The 20,737-nt window shown below is 43.0% G+C and overlaps 1 pseudogene; it reads left to right on the top strand.

Moving 5' to 3' along the window:
- The first annotated feature begins 9,353 nt into the window (after window positions 1-9,353).
- LOC122941135 overlaps window positions 9,354-20,737 on the top strand; it is an 83,737-nt pseudogene continuing 72,353 nt past the window's right edge.

Here is a 20,737-nt window from a genome sequence, read left to right as displayed (position 1 = left end):
TTTGGAGGGTATTCTTAATTTTGTGACTGGGCCATCCCCCATACTCTGATGGCAGTCCAGAATCCATATATAGGTCTGCCAATAGTTGGACATCAGGGAGATCCTGTTCCTCTATGCCCAACTCCTGGCACGTACGCCTCTCATGAGTAAGGAAGAACTTTTTCCATTTTAATTTACGTGCAAAAAGGTGTAAATCCTTGGCCCATGTGAATAAATCAAAGCTGCGTAATGGAACGAAAGACAAACCCTTTTTAATAGTTGTATTTCTGTGTCGGTTAGCTGGCGTGAACTTAAATTCCCCACCTGCAAATCATCCCTGGTATTCATCATTTTGGGGATACTTGCTACGTCTTGTTTCGCAGGAAATATTCTGACACTGGGAGGAGTATTGGCTAAAAAAGCACCTCTATTATTTCTTCCCCTTCTGCCTCGACCACCGCGGTTCCTACCACTGTATGGTCTTCTCTGATTTTGAGTTATACCTCTTCCTAATCCTGCGTTAAATGTATCTGTTTCACACTCGGATGAGGACAGTTCTATGTCGATTTCAAGCGGGGATGTCTGTTTAGAGTTATAATCAAATACTCTACCCTCCTTGTAATCAGGAATGTCTCTGTTGAATAAGGAGTGTTTTTTCTCCTTTAATTGAGCTGTGAATTTTTCTATAGTTTGTTGCAAGTTAATCTCCTTTCTATTACCAGTATATTCTGGGTTGTCAATAAATTTCCTGATTTGTTCGTGCTCTTCTTTCAGTTCACTTTCGCTCTTGCCATATTTTTTTTTCTTCATCAAGCAGACGTCTCATAAGTCTGAGAGATGATTCAATTGACTCTTTTTCCCATTTGCTCAGAAATTCACTTGATCTCATCTGGGCAGTAGGGAGGATCGGATTTCTCAGGCCTCTTGGGACAATTTTGTTCTTTAAATATGTCTCCAAAGCCTGCACCTCCCACCACGACCGTATGTAGTTTTTATAAATTTTATTTACGTTTTTGAAACACAATGAAATGTTCAAATACTGCGCCTGAGCTTTTTCAGAAAAGACGTCAGATGGATCTCCCATCCATTTATCTGCAGTAATATGATTAGACAAGAAGTCTGCCATCCTCTTTTTAAATTAACGAAAGTTTGATCTGATCTAAGGAAATAGTTTTAATACGTATACGTTCCTAATACTCAAAAATGAAATTCCTGCCTGAACTACAACATTATCCTTTGGTATTATTCGTTGCCTCATTTAAAATTCCCCCCTTCTTTTGGAATTCATCTGTATATATATTCTCCTATGTGTTCTGCTCAATCGGAAACAAAATGACTTATATGTGGTACATCCGATCCTTATGGTGAACGCTGCAGTATTTGCAAGTTGGATGACAAACAGGGCCACCAATTGATTCCCTTGCGATATGAGATTGGGAATACCTTGCACTCCTCAGCACCACTACATCATACAAGCGGACACTGAGCAGCTGGAGAGTCTACTGACACCCCCGCTGTCATTGGCTTATCCCAGAGACCACGGCTCCTGAGGGGCGGAGCTGAAGCTATTTTGACTTGGCTAGCGAGTGGCCGGTATGGCCATCACAGCGCCGATATGCTGCTACTTCACACACCACCCTGTGTGAAGTTTTAACACTGTTCAATCGTTATACCACAGGTAGGTGCACACAAACAGAAAAAGGCATTAACCCCTACAAGGCACACAAAAACACACAGCAAGCAATGGACAATTAACCCCTGCCATACTGAATAGGGAAGAGATACAAACACAGTGGTAATGTTCACATCCACAGGATACATGGAGCAGTGGCACCCCGAGCCATAACGGGACGTGGCCCTAGATTGCTCCCATAAGCAGCCAACACTGGTATGCTCAGAAGAGGGCCACCAGTGAACACCATAGTAATACTAAGGCCTCAAACACATGACTGTATCCGTTTTGTGCTCCTCAAAACACGAATACTGGCCGTTTGCATCCCACATTTTCTCCTTCCGCATGTCCAGTTCTTTGTTAGAAATGCCTATTCTTGTTCCCAAAATGGACAAGAATAGGACGTGTTCTATCTTTTTTGCGGGGCCATGTTACAGGCATACTGATGCGGACACCATACAGTGTGCTGTTCGCATCTTTTGCAGTCCCATTGAAATGAATCAATGAGTTGGGATCTGAAACCGCAAAAAATGCGGATCGAAAATACGGTCATGTGCATGAGGCCCAAGTTGCAGTACCTATTAAAGGGGTTCTGCAATTTGTTTAAACTGATGATCTATCCTCTGGATAGATCATCAGCATCTGATCAGCGGGGGTCCGACACCCGGGACCCCCGCCGATCAGCTGTTTGAGAAGGCACTCCAGCAGCGCCGCGGCCTTTTCACTGTTTACCAGGGAACGGAGCTTAGCCGCGTCCAGGCCAGTGATACTAGTCGTGACGTCACTGGGCCTGCGGTAAACAGTGAGAAGGCCGCAGCGCTCCTGGACCGTCGCTGCCTTCTCAAACAGCTGATCGGCAGGGGTCCCAGGTGTCGGACCCCCGCCAATCAGATGCTGATGATCTATCCAGAGGATAGATCATCAGTTTAAACAAAGTGCAGAACCCCTTTAAAGGTCTACAATGACCACCTATAGCAGTGATGTCGAACCTTTTAGAGGCCGAGTGCCCAAACTGCAACCCAAAACCCACTTATTTATTGTAAAGTGCCAACACGGCAATTTAACCTAAATACTATAGTTCAATATAGTATATATTCCATGTACTTTATCATTTAGCTATTAAAGCCTGCCTACCTTCAGTGCCCTGCCTGTGCTGTTCATAGTACTCCCTGCGCTGATGAATGGCAGGAAAAGCCTAAGGCATATTGGTACACCATAGACTTTTTTCACAGTGCGGGTGCCCACAGAGAGGGCTCTGAGTGCCGCCTCTGGCACCCGTGCCATAGGTTCGCCATCACTGACCTATAGCAATAAGATTATATTGCAAAATGTTAACAGGCAGTCACTCACCTGGACCTGCGTTAAGAATTCGCTTTTTATTGTATCAAAACAATTAGATATAACAATAAAAAATAAGAAGTATATGAAATATACAAAAATATATACAAAATAAAAAAAATTAAATTTTAAATACAGTATAAACTGCATTTGTATAATGAATTCATATGGTGGTTAATCAGATTTCAGTTATATATATTTATAGTCCTTAATTAACTATACATAAACATGATTCCCATTCTGCGAAATATATAAATAATTGAGTTATATGAGAAAAAAAAGGTAAAAAAAGATTAAATGAGAACTGTTTCCTAAAAATTTTATGGACTGGGTATTAAATGATGAGTACTGTTACTTAATCCAGGAAAAAAGTTAATCACATTAATTGATCCAAATGTTCTCAATTCATCCAATAGTCACATTAGTTGATCCAAATATCATTAATTCATCCAATAATCAATGTTCATGATTAGGGTAGATAATCAGTACTGTCACGTAATCCGGGTTATATACTCAACCTCATTCGAAAATCAATGTTCATGATTATGAATGGTTAATATCGTTACTTGATCCAAATAATATACTCAATTTAATTTAAGAAACAATGTTCGTGATTATTAGTATATTTGTTATTTTTTCATTCCCCTTTTAAAGTGCATATGTATCTCTCATCTGTTTAGATTGTCCATATAACTGTCACACAGGTCTGAAAGATTATCTGCTCATTAGTGATCTGACAGCCTCTTTTGGTTTCACTTTGTCTGTGTTGCTTGTATGTTCACACCTCCTGTTCAGGTGTGGATCATGTGACCTTTACCTCCCCCTATTTAGTTTGACTTCACCCATCACTCCTTGCTCTGGATAGCTTCATTTGGTGTTGGAAGAGCTGGCGTGTGGTTCTAGTTGAAGTCCTGATCGTCCATCGTCCATTGTCCATCGTCCTTCGTCCTTAGAAGTTAAGTGTTCCGCTTGTTGTATTTTGTATTCCTCCCCCACCCTCTGTTGTTTACAAGGCCTCAGTGAGACGCTGGTTCCTTCACCAGGGAAGGAGCGGGTTGTCTCTGCCCTGTCATTAAGTCTAGGGCATCCGAGGGCCACCAGGGTTTTCTAGGTTCCTGTGTATGGGCATCTCTACCATCGAGAGGTGCCCATACGGATAGGAGTTTGGGCCAGGAGCAGGGTATTATAGGTGGTGACCCTTTTCCTTCCCTAGCGGTGAGGCCTTGTGTCTTTTCCCTTCCCTCTTGTTGTCTTTTGGTGTTTTCCCCTACAACATCCGTGACAATAACGTTATAGTTGAGGATTAGGATCAATGTAGTATGAATAAAAGTATATATACAATGTGACTGTCTTTTGCTGCTAGCAGCTAAAACTTTACCGCATCAACATCTTCCCAGAAATGACTGTCTGTATGAGCGCTGTATGCTGCTCTCAGCTGATTCTCTTGGCTCCCCGTGTGTCAGATTGTGTGATGCCTTTACTTGGCGTCCCACGTGCTTGAACTCCTTGCTTGTCATTGTGATGGTTAAGACTCAATGTTGTGTCCTCAGCCTCCATGTTTGTACATCATAAAGCCATTTTTTGTGTAAAGAACTGTAAGCTTCTTGTGGAAAGTTACTATGACTTCAAGGTCACTCCTAGACCCCACCAACCCTTGTTAGAATGGAATCTTAACAAGCACTAGGAGTACTAGTATGTGGCTAGCACCCACAGTTAAGATTAAGGAGACGTTTTAGGCGTATAGCCAAGAAGATGCTCATTTCAGATTGTGGTTTTAATGAGTTAATGATGTAAATGTTTAACTATGTATTCAGTTGGAAATGATCCAGAAAATAGCTATATTAACCTCTGCTTTCTTTCAATAAAGTTTAGAAACTCTTGATACACAGCTCTATGCCTGTCTGCTGGAGCGCCGCTGCCTTATCAAACAGCTGATCGGCGGGGGTCCCGGGTGTCGGACCCCCGCCGATCAGATGCTGATGATCTATCCAGAGGATAGATCATCAGTTTAAACAAATTTCAGAACCCCTTTAATAGGTACTGCAACTTGGGCCTCATGCACATGACCGTATTTTCGATCCGCATTTTTTGCGGTTTCAGATCCCAACTCATTGATTCATTTCAATGGGACTGCAAAAGATGCGAACAGCACAGCGTATGGTGTCCGCATCCGTATGCCTGTAACATGGCCCCGCAAAAAAGATAGAACACGTCCTATTCTTGTCCATTTTGGGAACAATAATAGGCATTTCTAACAAAGAACTGGACATGCGGAAGGAGAAAATGTGGGATGCAAACGGCCAGTATCCGTGTTTTGAGGAGCAAAAAACGGATACAGTCATGTGTTTGATGCCTTAGTATTACTATGGTGTTCACTGGTGGCCCTCTTCTGAGCATACCAGTGTTCGCTGCTTATGGGAGCGATCTAGGGCCACGTCCCGTTATGGCTCGGGGTGCCACTGCTCCATGTATCCTGTGGGTGTGAACATTACCACTGTGTTTGTATCTCTTCCCTGTTCAGTATGGACGGGGGTTAATTGCCCATTGCTTGCTGTGTGTTTTTGTGTGCCTTGTAGGGGTTAATGCCTTTTTCTGTTTGTGTGCACCTACCTGTGGTTTGGACTAATGAGCTCAGCTATAAGGTCTGTCTGTCTGTCCTACTCCTTGGCTGAGCAACAGTTTCTGTGGCTGTTTGTATGTCCAGTCTGCATGGTGTCCTTTGTTGTGTGGGTCCTGAGCCAGTCTCAGTCCCTGCTGTATTCAGTTTGTGAGGCACATTTGCTAAAGTGTTTGTGCCTGTTTTTAACAGTCTTATTTTATTTTTTTGTTACATTTACTTCTGAAATGTTGTCTATTCTAGAGGCCTTTGTGTCTGAACTGACTACTTAGATTATTTTTTTTTACTAATTCAGAAGTTTTCTAACTTTTGCAACCTTTTTCTGACCTATCTATGTAGATGTGCCTTTTTGTTGCCCCTGAATTTGCTGCACAGTCTAATTTCTACTTCACCCCAGGACTGTCATACTACTTTGTCTGTTTTCAGTGGTTAGTTGTAAAATAGTGTTGTGTTTTTTTTTTTGTTGCATTAAGGCGTGTTTTGGGCGGATCCATCATGGATCTGCAAAAATGGACATGTTACAATAATACAACCATCTGCATCACTCATGAACGGATCCGTTTGTATTATCTGTAACATAGCCAAGATGGATCCGTCATAAACTCCATTGAAAGTCAATGGGAGACGGATCTGTTTTCTATTGTCAGAGAAAATGGATCCGTCCCCATTGACTTACATTGTGTGCCAGGACGGATCCGTTTGTCTCAGTTTCGTCAAGCGGACAGCAAAACGCTGCAGGCAGCATTTTGGTGTCCACCTCCAGAGCGGAATGGTGACTGATCGGAGGCAAGCTGATGCTTTCTGAGCGGATCCTTTTTCATTAAGAATGCATTAGGGCAAAACTGATCCGTTTCGGACCACTTCTGAGAGCCCATGATGGATCTCACAAACGGAAAGCCAAAACGCGATTGTGAAAGTAACCTAAGTCCCACTTTCCAGGAGAAATGTGATGTTTCTCTGGAGAGATGTGACCTTTTTCATGTGCAAATGAATTAGACCAGTCTAAGGTCCCATTCACACGAGCGAGTTTTCTGCGCGGGTACAATGCGTGATGTGAACGCATTGCACCCGCACTGAATCCGGACCCATTCATTTCAATGGGTCTGTGTACGTACATGAGCGATTTATTTATTATTTTTCACGTATCAGTTCTGCGTTGCGTGGAAATTGCAGCATGTTCTATATTCAGCGTTTTTCACGCAGCCCTGGCCCCATAGAAATGAATGGGGCTGCGTAAATAACGCATTGCATCCGCAAGCAAGTGTGGATGCAATGCTTTTTTCACTGATGGTTGCTAAGAGATGTTGTTTGTAAACCTTCAGTTTAAAAAAAAAAAAAAAAAAAAAAAAGTGATGAAAAATGTATCCAAAACGCATTGCACCAGCGCAGAAAAAACTGAACAACTAAACGCAATCGCAGACAAAACTAACTGAAATTGCTTACAAAATGGTAATCCGTATTGTTCGTGGGAAAGAGGCCTAAGTGAATATGAACCTGTCATACTTAGAGGGGCAAAGGTTTAAAAGTAATATCAGGAAGTATTACTTTACTGAGAGAGTAGTGGATGCATGAGAATAGCCTTCCTGCAGAAGTGGTAGCTGCAAATACAGTGGAGGAGTTTAAGCATGCATGGGATAGGAATAAGGCCATCCTTCATATAAGATAGGGCAAGGGACTATTCATAGTATTCAGTGTATTGGGCAGACTAGATGGGCCAAATGGTTCTTATCTGCCGACACATTCTATGGTCCTGAAAATCAACCACCAGAGGTCAGACTAATAAAAATATGTAGAGTCTAATTCATCAACTGCTGTGCGTATTTAATTTAATACTTGGAAAACAAAGATAGCCAAATGAAATGCGCCTGTCTAATTTCATGGCCAAGAACAGAAGAGCTTGATAAATGTGCCCCTATGTTTTCCCTTGCGCTGCCGGAGGATTGGCCTAATTCATCAAGAGGCGTGCACTGCTTCATAAATTGGGCTAATCTGAGGGCACATTTATCAAGCTCACATGCTTTTAGGTGTAAAATTAGACTGGCGTATTTCATTCATGTGTCTTTCTTTTTCCGAGTACCGGTATTTATTAAAAGTCGCACAGCGGTTGATGAATTAGACTTGGCATATTTTTTAGTCTGACCTCTGGTGGTTGTTTTTCAGTTAAACAGGTTCATATTCACTTAGACTGGTCTAATCAATTTGTGCATGAGAAGGGTCACATCTCTGCAGAGAAAAGTTGCACGTGTGACTTTTAATGCAAAACTATTTGCAACTCTCCACTGAAAACAGATGAAGAAAAGTAAGTCAGCCCTGGGGGGGTGGAGTAGAAATTAGACTGTTTTTGCAACAAATTCAGGCCTAAAAAAAGGCGCATCTACATAAATAGGTCGGCAAAAGGTGAACAAGGTGTAAAAGCCTCCAAAATGGGCGCAGCTTCAGTAGTAAATGCAACTTAAAAAAATAATACTGTCTAGAACAGCATTTTTCCACCTAAAAACAGGCGCAGACACTGTAGTAAAATTTGCCCCCATATCTGTGTTTAGGAAAAGTCGCAGCACATTCTATATTGTGTTTTTTTCACGCAGCTCTGGCTCCATAGAAATGAATAGGGCTTGCATGAAAAATGGAAGGTATCCGTATACAATGTGCTTTTCACTGCTGGTTGCTGGGAATATAGATTACTACAGGAACATTTAGACTAGCACCTTCATAGTCACAGGTGCATATCCATAACCCTAAGTTCACACCTGAGCGTTTTACAGCGCGTTCAAACGCTCAACACGTGAAAACCAATGCTTCCCTATGGCCCTGGTTCACACTTGAGCGTTTTACAGCACGTAAAACGCGCGTCTCAGAAACGCTCAGGTGTGAACCCAGGGTAAAGCAAACATGGTTGATAAAAAAAAAAATGGCTGCACAACTTTACACATACAAACAATAGAGCTGAGAAATGGGGATCATTCTAAATTAAAGTGGTGTTATACCTACTATAAATGGAAAAATGGTAGCTCTTTGCGCATATTTTGATCAAACTTGTGTCGGGCCCATCTACCAGGCGCAAAGAGCTTCCATTTTTCCATTTATAGTAGGTATAACACCACTTTAATTTTGAATGATCCCCATTTCTCAGCTCTATTGTTTGTATGTGTAAAGTTGTGCAGCCCTTTTTGTTTATCAACCGTGTTTGCTTTATGGATATGCACCTGTGACTAGGACTATGAATGTGCTAGTCTAAATTTTCTTGTAGTATATATTGAGGGTAGTGGCCTCTTTTAGGCTAGGTCTACACGACGACATTTGTCGCGCGACAAAAAGTTGCGCGACAGGGCGCAACAGTTGTCGCGCGACATTTTGTTGCACTAATGTCACGCGACAATTTTTATAATGGCAGTCTATGGTGTCGCACTGCAACATGCGACATGTTGCGACTGCGACGCGACAGTCGCAGAAAAATCCATCTTGAATGGATTTTCTGCGACTGTCGCGTCGCAGTCGCAGCATGTCGCATGTTGCAGTGCGACACCATAGACTGCCATTATAAAAATTGTCGCGCGACATTGGTGCAACAAAATGTCGCGCGACAAATGTCGTCGTGTAGACCTAGCCTCAGACTGAGCAACGCCCATCTGCCTGGGGCTTCTGAGCAGAGTACAAATGTAGCTGGTTCCTACACTGCCCTGAATATGTAGGCTTAGGTAAGTCCAAGAGAGGCAGTATATTTAGTGTTGGGGACCCGTCTGCGGAAGCCACCTTGACGCTTGGTAGATGGGCACGACACAAGTTTGATCAAAACTATTTGAACTTGTGTGCAAAACCATAATTTTTTTTTATTACCCTGAACACATCCTGACACAATCCGTATTGCTCGTGTGAATGAGACCTTACAAGGTTTGTCCAGCATAGCGGCTTTCTTGTCCAATACAGCGCCACGCCTAGGAAATTAAGTCTGTTCAGGGAAAATGACAGTGAAATGCACAGAATACAAAGAACACAATTCCAGGAGGCGCCTCGTGAGACTCTTCCTGATAAATGTTTAGAAAATAGTTAATGTTTAACTCAATTACGTCCTCCTAGGTCTCTGCAGGACTAACATGTCTGTCCAGCGGTATAGAGTATGGGGGGACCTTTAACCTGCTCAATCACTGGGAAAAAATCATGAGGAATGTATAGGCATTGACTATTACCCGGGACTCGGCATTGTGCTAAGGAGACTCTACGGGCCCCTTGGGGACTGTGGCCCCCACCATGTCCCAGGCTCTGGAGGACTTCTGCGGCTCCGTGTTCTGGGTAAGTTTGCTTTTTTTTTTCTTATAATGCTTATATTATATTTGCTACTTAGTGTTACGATTGTTGGGAAGGTTGTGTCTGATACACTGTCTCTAAGTCATCCTGTCTTATAGGAAGAATTATGCAATTTTGCCCCAAATACCAGCACCACTGACCTAAAAAAAAAAAAAAAAAAATCCAGTCTGAATTTTTAACAGTCTGTCACTTAATCATTTCCTATTATTTACCACGCATTCCTCACCGCTGTACACAGCGTATTGTTTCACATCTATCCATGTTGTCAATGGGGGTTGCATTCTCATTTCCTATATGGTCTGGAGGGGCAAATTTACAGGTTGCCAATGTGGGAAGAACCCCAGAGAGACGCCATGAATGGGGCTGTGCAGGGAAGGACTCTGAAGGGAACGTACAGCTGTACCAGTGCTGTGATTTCCCCCCATCAGAAAGTGATGTCACTATTGCAGACTTTACATTAGAGCCCGGGAGCGTCACGTTACACCTCTGATAGGGCAGGAATCCAGGTATTTGTGGTGCAGCACTCCAACAGCTGCTACAACTTTTACTGCTGCAGAATTTTAAAAAATATCATAGATTTTATGAAAAAAAAATGTTTGGAGCAAAAAGCCAGTTTCTACTTGTATGGGCACCTGTGAATTGATCCTTCAGTAATAGTGTTATATAATATTTGCTTTACCTTTCTCAGGAAATTGTCATCTCATCTTCAGTGTCTCATTTTTTTTTATTTTTTTTTATAGATTTTTTATTTATTTATATGAACCTTTTTTAATTTTCTTTTTTTGGATATATACATTTTTTTTTCTTTAGAGGGGTTTTGTTTCAGACATGCCGCCCTGCCATTCTTTATCCTGGTCCACACCTAGTTACTTTGATTTATAACGATAGAGCCACTGAGCAGTCTGTGTGGGTTCTGGACCGCTGCTTTGGTGGTTTATTCATGTATTATGGAATATTGGTACAAGAATTCAAGGAAACCCCCTTTAAGGCCTAGTTCACACGAGCGTATGGCTTTTATAGTTTTTTGCGGTCCGTTTTTCATGGATCCGTTGTTCAGTTGTGTTTCCGTTTCCTTTCCGTTTTTTCGTTCCATTTTTCCGTATGCCATGTACAGTATACAGTAATCACAAAATTGGGCTGGGCATAACATTTTCAATAGATGGTTCAGAAAAAACGGAACGGATACGGAAGACATACGGATGCATTTCCGTATATGTTCAGTTTTTTTTTTTTGCGGACCCATTGACTTGAATGGAGCCACGGAACGTGATTTGCGGCCAAATATAGGACATGTTCTATCTTTCAACGGAAATACGGAAACGGAATGCATACGGAGTACATTCCGTTTTTTGCGAGGAACCATTGAAATGAATGGTTCCGTATACAGAACACAAAAAAACGGCGGTACACTCGCAAAAAAAACATTCGTGTGAACTAGGCCTAAGGGACACTATACGAATTTCTTGAAACTTCCAATCTGAAATTCAGAAAGTGAACATGCGAATATGACTTTTAAAATTACAAAACCAAATGAGTTCTTTAAAGATGATATAGTGTAAGATATAAAAAATGAAATAATTTTTGTATTCATTTCAATGGGTCCGCAAAAAAAGAGATGCAATACGGATGTCATGCGGACCGCAAAATACATATGGTTATGTGCATGAGCCCTTATAGTGTGCACTCTTGCTCCAGAACAGAGGATCACGCTCATACATGGCGTATGTTTCCCGCAATGGACTCGCTCATGTGAAACATGGGTGCTGCTGGTCTGGGGTCTGTATTTAGGGCTCTGGTCTGGGGTCTGTTTTTGAGTCTGCATTTTTGTCAGAGACAACTTATTTTAAGGTTTAGACTGGGGTTTGTATTTATTTTGAGGTCTGAGGTTTGATTTTGGGGTCTGGTCTGAGATTTGTATAGAGGGGTCATTGGGTAGGTTGGGGGTTTATCATGAATATAAATAATTTGGGCAGATGTTAAAAAATTGTACAAAACATGCATCTATTGTCAGAAGATCCCAGATGTTACTGATATCACAAGGTTTACAAGTCATCTCTGGTCTACAAAGCCTGGAGTCCTGACTCTTCTTCTCTTCACAGAATTCTTCTCTGCTGGAGAGACCTGATCCGGATTTGCCGACATGTTTTCAGCAGACAGTTCTGGTTTGGATCCCTCTGATCTTCTTTTGGCTTTGTGCACCTTGGCAGCTGCTCAACTTGTGTCAATCCGACTCAGTGAAATCCCCTATTACTAAACTGTATCTGACCAAGCAGGTAAGTCATCTACATTTATTTGAATGAGGATGAACTGCAATACCAGACAGAGCCCATGGACAGAGGTGGCACTGTTTCTTAAGAACGGCAAGCAATGATCATTTAACGCTACTTTCCTCCCATCAACTGCTGGAAATATTAAACTTTGTAACTGACCTGACGGTCGGACTAAACCCTGATCTGTCCAGTCCAAAGCTATAACCTGGACATACCTATATTTTCACCCAGGCAGCACCCCTGATATTGGCATCGGAGCATCTCTTGCTCCGATGCGCTCCCTTGACCTGCGCTTTTGTTTACAATAACACTGCTGGACGGAAGCTTCCGCCTGGCAGTGTGTTCGGTGACGTCGCCAGCACTGATGGGCGTGCTTACTGGCTAGGGAAGCGCTAAATCCCGCCGGTGACATCACCGGGCTTCCTGGCAGCCCCATGGAGAGCCCGGTTCGTCACAGAAATTCCTGAAAATGCCTTTGCCCTGTGCAATTTAGCCGGGGGTACCTGGGTGAAAACCCCTTAAACTTATTTTATTAGAGTTTTAAAAACGATTACAAACACAGAAACTAGGGATATTAGAGCATCCCCGAGAAACATTTGGATGGAAGTAGCAGATATAGCTAAACATGATCTGGGTCTGATACAAATGAAATCATTATAAGAAATCTAGATTCAAATGCGCAGGGGTAATCTGGGCATAAAATGTATCTCCGGGGATGGGTGAGATAGTTGGATCGAGTCTCAATCAATTTTTGTTTCGATTTTTTTAACACCTTAGTGACCACCCATATGCCCTCTAAGGATCCTTAGGCTGTCTACTGTGCAGGGGAGAGCGGGGGCTCTGCTCTCACATGAGAGCCGCGCTCCCGTACTAACAGCCCGGGCCGGCTGTTTAACCCTTTAAATGCTGCATGTAAGTGGGGACTCCCTTCTGTTTCCCATCGGCATGCAGTATAACACCCCGGAGTGGTGTTACCATTTCTATACCCTGCTACTGTCTAACATACATGTTATTCTTGTACTTTTGTCCAGGTCCTTGACATTGTGCAATGATATGATTATTATGCAACTATTTTTACATGTAATGTGCCTGGCTCACCAGCAGGTGACAGTGTAAATGGCAGAGCTATACTTAGATAGAATAGAACTCACCATTCCATTCTCCCCCCCTTTGGGCAGTAGTGGGCCAGTCCTGAGTCCTACCTAGAAGGGAGGGGTGACAGTTCTAGTTTATTCCAGTTTAGACTCCATATTGGAGCTGAGAAGACCTGAAAGAAGTACCAGTCAAAGGAAATTGTTCTTCGGCTGAAAATAAGTTATTTTCTGAGTGTCAGGAGTGGAATAACAGTCAACAGCACCCCATCCAAGGATTCCAGAACAGATCTAAAGTACATAAACCAGATTTAAGGAGAGTTTAGTGCAGCACAGAGCAAGAAAGCAGAGTTATTAAGCAAGCCTGTCAGTACAGCAGAGAAAGAGAGCTATTGAGTTTGCCTGCCAGTTTATGCCAAAGCCTGCTGGAACCAAGACAAAGCCTGCAAATCGTTTGGATGAAAGAATATTTAGGTAAAGCTGCCGTTGAACTTCACAACAAGGTCTGGACTCAAGTTATTTTTCCTTCATCCCTCAATTATTATTCCCCTTTTTAATGCTACTGAGCCAAAGCCTGGAGACCCTGCTGTATCCAGGTAGGAGCACCGTGACACATATAGTCCGCACCATACCACTTGGCAATTCCAACCAAACCTGGGACGCAATAGCGCCCTGGGTGGCGGCACGTTGCACCTAGCAAATGCAGTCACTAGGTGCCGATGTGTGTATAGGCTAGCTGGGACCTGGTGTAGGCCCCAAGTCTGCCTTGTGTGTTCCTCTCTGGCGCAGCCTGCTGGTCAAATTCAGTATAGCACTGACATTAAAATGCAATGCACTATAGAGATAGTGCATTGTATTTAAAAGCAATCAAAAGATTGCTTTTTATAGTCCTCTTGTGGGACTATTAAAGATGACCTTTCATTGGTCCAAACATTGTAAGATAATGATTCAGGCTGTGTAGAGCGGCGCCCTGGGATCTCACTGCACTTACTATTATTCCGGGGCGCCGCTCCTGTTCTCCCGCTATGTCCCCCGGTATTTTCGCTGAATTGGTTATACTAGGCGGAGTCTGCCCTGTTTCTCCCTGGCTGTAGCGCTGTCCTAATCGCAGCACAGAGCTCACAGCCTGGGAGTTTTTTTTTTCTCCCAGGCTATGAGCTCTGTTCTGCGATTGGACAGCGCTACAGCCTGGGAGAAGGAACACCCAGGGAGAAACAGGTTCAGACTCCGCCTAGTGCAGTGAGATCCCGGGGCGCCGCTCTACACAGCCTGATAATTATCTTACAATGTTTGGACCGATGAAAGGTCTTCTTTAAGTAGTTAAAAAATAAATATAAATAATTAAAATTCCAATAAAAAAATGCTTTTTTTCCCATTGATAATATGCTTTTAATGAAAAAAGTACAAAAATAAAAACTCCCTCACATGTTTGGTATCGCAGCTCTACACAAATATCATGGAAATTATCCCCTATTGTGAATGGCGTTAAACAAAAAAAAATGCCAGAATTGCTCATTTATGCTTAGTCGCCACAGAAAAAACCTAATCACAAGCGATCAAAAAGTGTTATTTACCCCAAATTATACCAATGAAAAACGCCCTGCAAAAATCTAATTATGGGTTTTGGGATACAGCGATGCAAAAAGATTTTTCTTCTTATAAAAAAAAAAAAAAAAAGTTTTATTGCACAAAAGTAGTAAAATGTTAAACAATATGTATGTGGTATCGCTGTAATCATACTGACCCAGAGAATAAATATGTTATGTTATTTATGCCGAAAAATAACTCTGCAAAATGTATAATGTAAAAAGGGTTAATAAAAGTTAATCAGAAAGTAATGTGTACCCCAAAATGGCACTATTAAAAACTAAAACAGGATGGTCACTAAGGGTTTAATATCTGCTGTAAAACAATGTTTTGTGGAATGTGTTCTGTTAGGATGAGAAATATAAGATGATGTAAAGGGTTTTATGGTTTTATACACGCATGGATGTGCGATGCCCATGGCCGGGGCCAGCGCCTGGGGTATCCCTTGCCCCTTGGGAGGTTTCTACGAAATATGTCCCTCTTATAGAGCAAGTAAATGTGACGCCAGTTGCGGTTAAGCAACGGGAACATAGAGTCCCCTTTGTAGATGGTAGTGTTGGTACCCAGTGTAGGAAGGCCAGAGTGGTGTTAAATAGGACACAATATCCCTGGAGATGTTGTGTAGCACTCTGTCACGGTGCTCCTACCTAAATACGGGTGGATCCCAGATGCGGTCGACCGAGGCAGTGCAAAAGGGGATGAAGAACTTGGATGGGGTAGAACAAAGTTGAGTCCAGACTTGGTAAACGTTGAACAGTTGCTTTTACTTTGCATAAACTGTAATCCATACAGTTTCCAGACTTTATCTTGGTTTCCAATAGGTTTCAGGCAATGGGCAAATGCTTTCTCTGCAAACCATCTCCTCTCTGCTGTATCCTTAGTGTGGCTTTCTCAGCTCTGCTATGTTAGCAATAATAGTAGTCTGTCTTTTACTATTGGCAATCCTACGAACTTCCTCCTGGTATTTAGTACCTCAAGCTTCGGCTCAGCTTGGATTAAGGCAATGCAAGCCCAGGAGGGGGCAAGCAACCAAGTAGACTTCAGAGGCAGGACCTCTGGGCCTAGCAGAGCAGGCAGTGCTCTGCTAGCCAGCACACAACCTCATCCTAAGGAGGGTGAACTAGAACTGACTCGCTAACTCTAAACTCCTCTCCCTCTAGAGGGAGAGAGAGAATGGACAATCCAGTCCATTCCCTGCTACTAGCACTGCCAAGTGTTGCTGCCACCTTGTGGTAACCAGGCACATTACATGAACACAATAGTTACATGGAGTAAATATGCACATTATTCTCAGATGACAGGAAGTACATTGGATGACAGGTATTAGCACATAGGAAATGGAAAAAAAAAAGGGGGGGGTCAGTCAGCACATCCCAATGCTCAGGTGCACGTTGCTATGGCTGAAAACACAACATAGAACAAAACATACAATGCAACAGCTCTCTGCAAACCAAATAAAGTACAAAAATACATTATAATTGCTAATGTCATGCTTAAAAAATTAGAGATTGGCAAATACATTTTGTACAAAATTATTTGAGCCCGTCTGCCACACGTCAAGGCGATCTCTGTAAGGCTACTTCCACACTTGCGTTCGGGGTTTCGCTTGTGAGTTCCGTTTGAAGGCTCTCATAAGCGGCCCCGAACGCATCCATACGGCCCCAATGCATTCTGAGTGGATGCGGATCCGCTCAGAATGCATCAGTCTGGCACCGTTTGACCTCCGTTCCGCTCAGCAGGCGGACACCCGAACGCAGCTTGCAGCGTTTGGGTGTCCGCCTGGCCGTGCGGAGCCAAACGTATCCGTCCAGACTTACAATGTAAGTCAATGGGGACGGATCCGTTTGAAGTTGACACAATATGGCTCAATTTCAAACGGATCCGTCCCCCATTGACTTTCAATGTAAAGTCTGGACGGATCCGTCTGACTAACTTTCAGACTTCTAAATAGCAACACCGAAGGAGAAATGCTAGCACAGGCATATGCTGTGAAGATACGAGATGTGCAGCACCTGAAACTATGGATACTGGAAGCCTGTGCTAGCATTCCTCCTGCGGTGTTGCTATCAGTGTGTGAAGAGTGGGAGAAGAGGGTTGCATTGACAATCCAACACAATGAGCAGCACATTGAACACATTTTATAAGTGGTCAGAAACTTGTAAATAACTCATGAAAAAATAAAGTTACGTTAAAACCAAGCACACCATTGCTTTTCTTGTGAAATTCCCAATAAGTTTGATGTGTCACATGACCCTCTTCCTATTGAAAAAACAAAAGTTGGATTCAAAATGGCCGCCATGGTCACCACCCATCTTGAAAAGTTTCTCCCCTCACATATACTAATGTGCCACAAACAGGAAGTTAATATCACCAACCATTCCCATTTTATTAAGGTGTATCCATATAAATGGCCCACCCTGTAGAGCTGAGGACATGGGTTGCTAGCACATCTGCAATATCCAGTCCCCATAGCTCTGTGTGCTTTTATTGTTAAAAAAAAACAACGATTTGATACATATGCAAATTAACCTGAGATGAGTCCTGTCCATACGTTGTGTCTGGTATTGCAGGTTGTTCAATTTAAATGAATCCAGTGTGAACATGTCCTTAGGTTTACGTTTCCTCTTTTACAGATCCTGACGTTATTACTTCTATGCACTTCGATTGCTGGAATCGGCATCACAGTATCAGAACATGTGGACGGACAAACAAAAACACACTCTGACAAAACGCTACCTACCGTCCTCTATGTAAATCCGCCACTCCATGCTGTAACCTGGGTAAGGACTGTCTGGATGTTCTCTTTTCAGTTGTAATTCAGGTTAGGCTATTTTCACACTAGCGTTTTAGTTTTACGGTATTGATATCCGTCATAGGGGCTCAATACTGGAAAAAACGCTTCCGTTTCGTCCCCATCCATTGTCAATGTGGACAAAACTGAACAGAACGGAGAGCTCCAAAATCTATTCCATTCCGTTTAGTTGCGTTCCCATACCGGAGAGCAAACCGCAACATGTTGTAGTTTGCTTTTAGTCCTGGGATGTGGAGCAAAACGGAGCCGGCATTACCCCCAATGCAAGTCAATGGGGACGGATTCAATGGAGTTCATGACTGATCCGTCTTGGCAATGTTAAAGATAATACAACCGGATCAGTTCATAACGGATGCAGACGGTTGTATTATCAGTAACGGAAGCGTTTTTGCTGAACCCTGTCGGATCCAGTAAAAACACTAGTGGGAAAGTCGCCTTAGCAGCACAAACTTAGGCCTCGTTCACATCTTTGTCAAGCAGATCCAGCAGGCTGTTCCGGCACAGAGCAGTTTGCTGGATCTCGCAGAATCCGACATCTACGTCACTGCTGGATTCCCATTGACTGTAAAGAGGTCTGGGGGTGATCCGTAGGGTTGCCACCTTTCCCAACAAAAAATACCGGGCAAGTTAAGCCACACCCCAAAGGGGGGGGTTGTGGGGGCGTGGCTTAACACGGGGTGTGAAGTCGCTGTCATACTGTGGCTCCCCAGGAATAGTAAAGCCCCCATTAGCTCCCCCAGTAATAGTAATGCACCCAGTAATAGTAATGCTCCATTAGTGCCCCCTCGGTAATGGTAATGCCCCCATTAGTGTGCCCCAGTAAGAGTAATAGCCCTATTAGTGCGCCCCAGAATGAGTAATGACCCTATTAGTGCTGCCCAGAAGGAATAATGCCCCCATTAGTGCCATCCATTAAGAATAATGCCCCCATTAGTGACCCCCAGTTAGAGTAATTTGGCCCTCATCCCCCGGGAACCGTCACTCGGGGCCGGCACACTGACTGTAGAGTGTTGTGTGAGAGTCCGGCAACTTTCCTGGGACCGGTAACTGAGACCGGGGGAGAGGGGAGGTGTCGTGATAGGAAAGGAGCGCAGCAGAAGAGCCGGTGAGCCGGGGAGGAGCGCAGGCCCGCGGCTTGTCTCATTGTTATCCGGCCTGATCTGCAAGTGAGAGCGGCTCAGTCCCGGCGCGGCCGCCATGCTGTTGGGTGAGGGTTTGCTGCTCTCCTTCAGCAGCGTCTTTGTGCTCCTGCTCTTGACCACCCGCACCGCAGCCCCCAGCTCTCTGGCTTCCAATCCATCCTGACCGGCGGCCTCGTCCACTTCAGGTTTAACCAGGTGCCGGCCGGCCGCTCACAGCTCGCCTCCGCTCACTCACCGCCAGCTGTCAGGACCGTGAGCGAGCAAGTCAGACAGTCTGCACTGCGGTTTGAAATGAATCCTGTGCCCGGGTCTGAGAAAGGCTTGTACCCAGACACAGGATTACAAACCCGGACTGTCCGGGTCAATCCCGTACGGGTGGCAACCCTAGTGATCCGGCTGCTTGCCAGGGTTGAGCCAGACAAAAACCATGGCATACAGTGGTTTTCTGTCCGACCGTCAGCCGGCGTTGGTGCCAGATTTCCTTGACAGAGATGTGAACAAGGCCTTATACAAAAATTAGCTGATGATTTCTGATTAAACATCTTCCTGTCCACTTAGATCTTGGTGTTAACAATCCACCATAGCCGAAGATACTGTGTCCGGAAGGACAGTGGAGCCCTCTTCATCTTCTGGACTCTTTCCATTGTTTGTGGGATTTTTCCTTTTCAGTCTTTAATTCGTCTTGCACTGAATGTAAGTAATCAAACTCAATTGTTTTGTTATTCAATGGCACCCTATAAAGCACATTAATATAATGTTCCTAGTGTTAGAGTAATTTCTCTTTAGGCCTTAGGATTAGGACTATAGCCTCCTTCTGTCTGGTATTTCCAATTTACAAGGACATTCTGTAATTATTGGAGAGAAGCAGACCCAACAGATATTGTTGTGTCTAAGCACAATAGACTTCTCTGACAGATAGCTCGTGACCTGTTTATTTTAGAAAAGCATCATCTAAAAGATACGGGAAATCCTTAACAATTACTGTAAGGCTACTTTCACACTAGTGTTGTTTGAATCCGGCGTTCAATTCTGTCACCAGAACTGCCTGCCGGATCCGGGAAAAACGTGTGAAAACGGATTACATATGAATCCTGATCAGGATTTTGATCACCATGAAAAAATGCATTGGAAAAAACGGATCCGCCATTTATGGACTTTAACTTTTTTTTTTTTTCACATTTTTCGGGTTTAACCCCTTCAAGACACAGCCTTATTTCACCTTAAGGACCAGGTCATTTTTTGCAAATCTGACCAGTGTCACTTTAAGTGCTGATAACGTTAAAACGCTTTGACTTATCCAGGCCGTTCTGAGATTGTTTTTTCGTCACATATTGTACTTCATGACACTGGAAAAATTAAGTCCCAAAATTAATTTTTTTTGCATAAAAAAATACAAAATGTACCCCAAATTTGGAAAAATTAGCAAATTTCTAAGTTTCAGTTTCTCTACTTCTGTAATACATAGTAATACCCCCAAAAATTGTGATGACTTTACATTCCCCATATGTGTACTTCATGTTTGAATTATTTTGGGAATGATATTTTATTTTTTGGGGATGTTACAAGGCTTAGAAGTTTAGAAGCAAATCTTGAAATTTTTCAGAAATCCAATTTTTAGGGACCACTACAGGTCTGAAGTCACTTTGCGAGGCTTACATAATAGAAACCACCCAAAAATGACCCTATTCTATAAACTACACCCCTCAAGGTATTCAAAACTGATTTTACAAACTTTGTTAACCCTTTAGGTGTTGCACAAGAGTTATTGGCAAATGGGGATGAAATTTGAGAATTTCATTTTTTTGCCTAATTTTCCATTTTAACCATTTTTTTCCACTAACAAAGCAAGGGTTAACAGCCAAACAAGACTGTATCTTTATTGCCCTGACTCTGCCGTTTACAGAAACACCCCATATGTGTCCGTAAA

This window comes from Bufo gargarizans, chromosome 6 (assembly GCF_014858855.1).
Source record: "Bufo gargarizans isolate SCDJY-AF-19 chromosome 6, ASM1485885v1, whole genome shotgun sequence".
NCBI lineage: Eukaryota > Metazoa > Chordata > Amphibia > Anura > Bufonidae > Bufo > Bufo gargarizans.
This window is presented reverse-complemented; position numbering and strand designations above follow the sequence as displayed.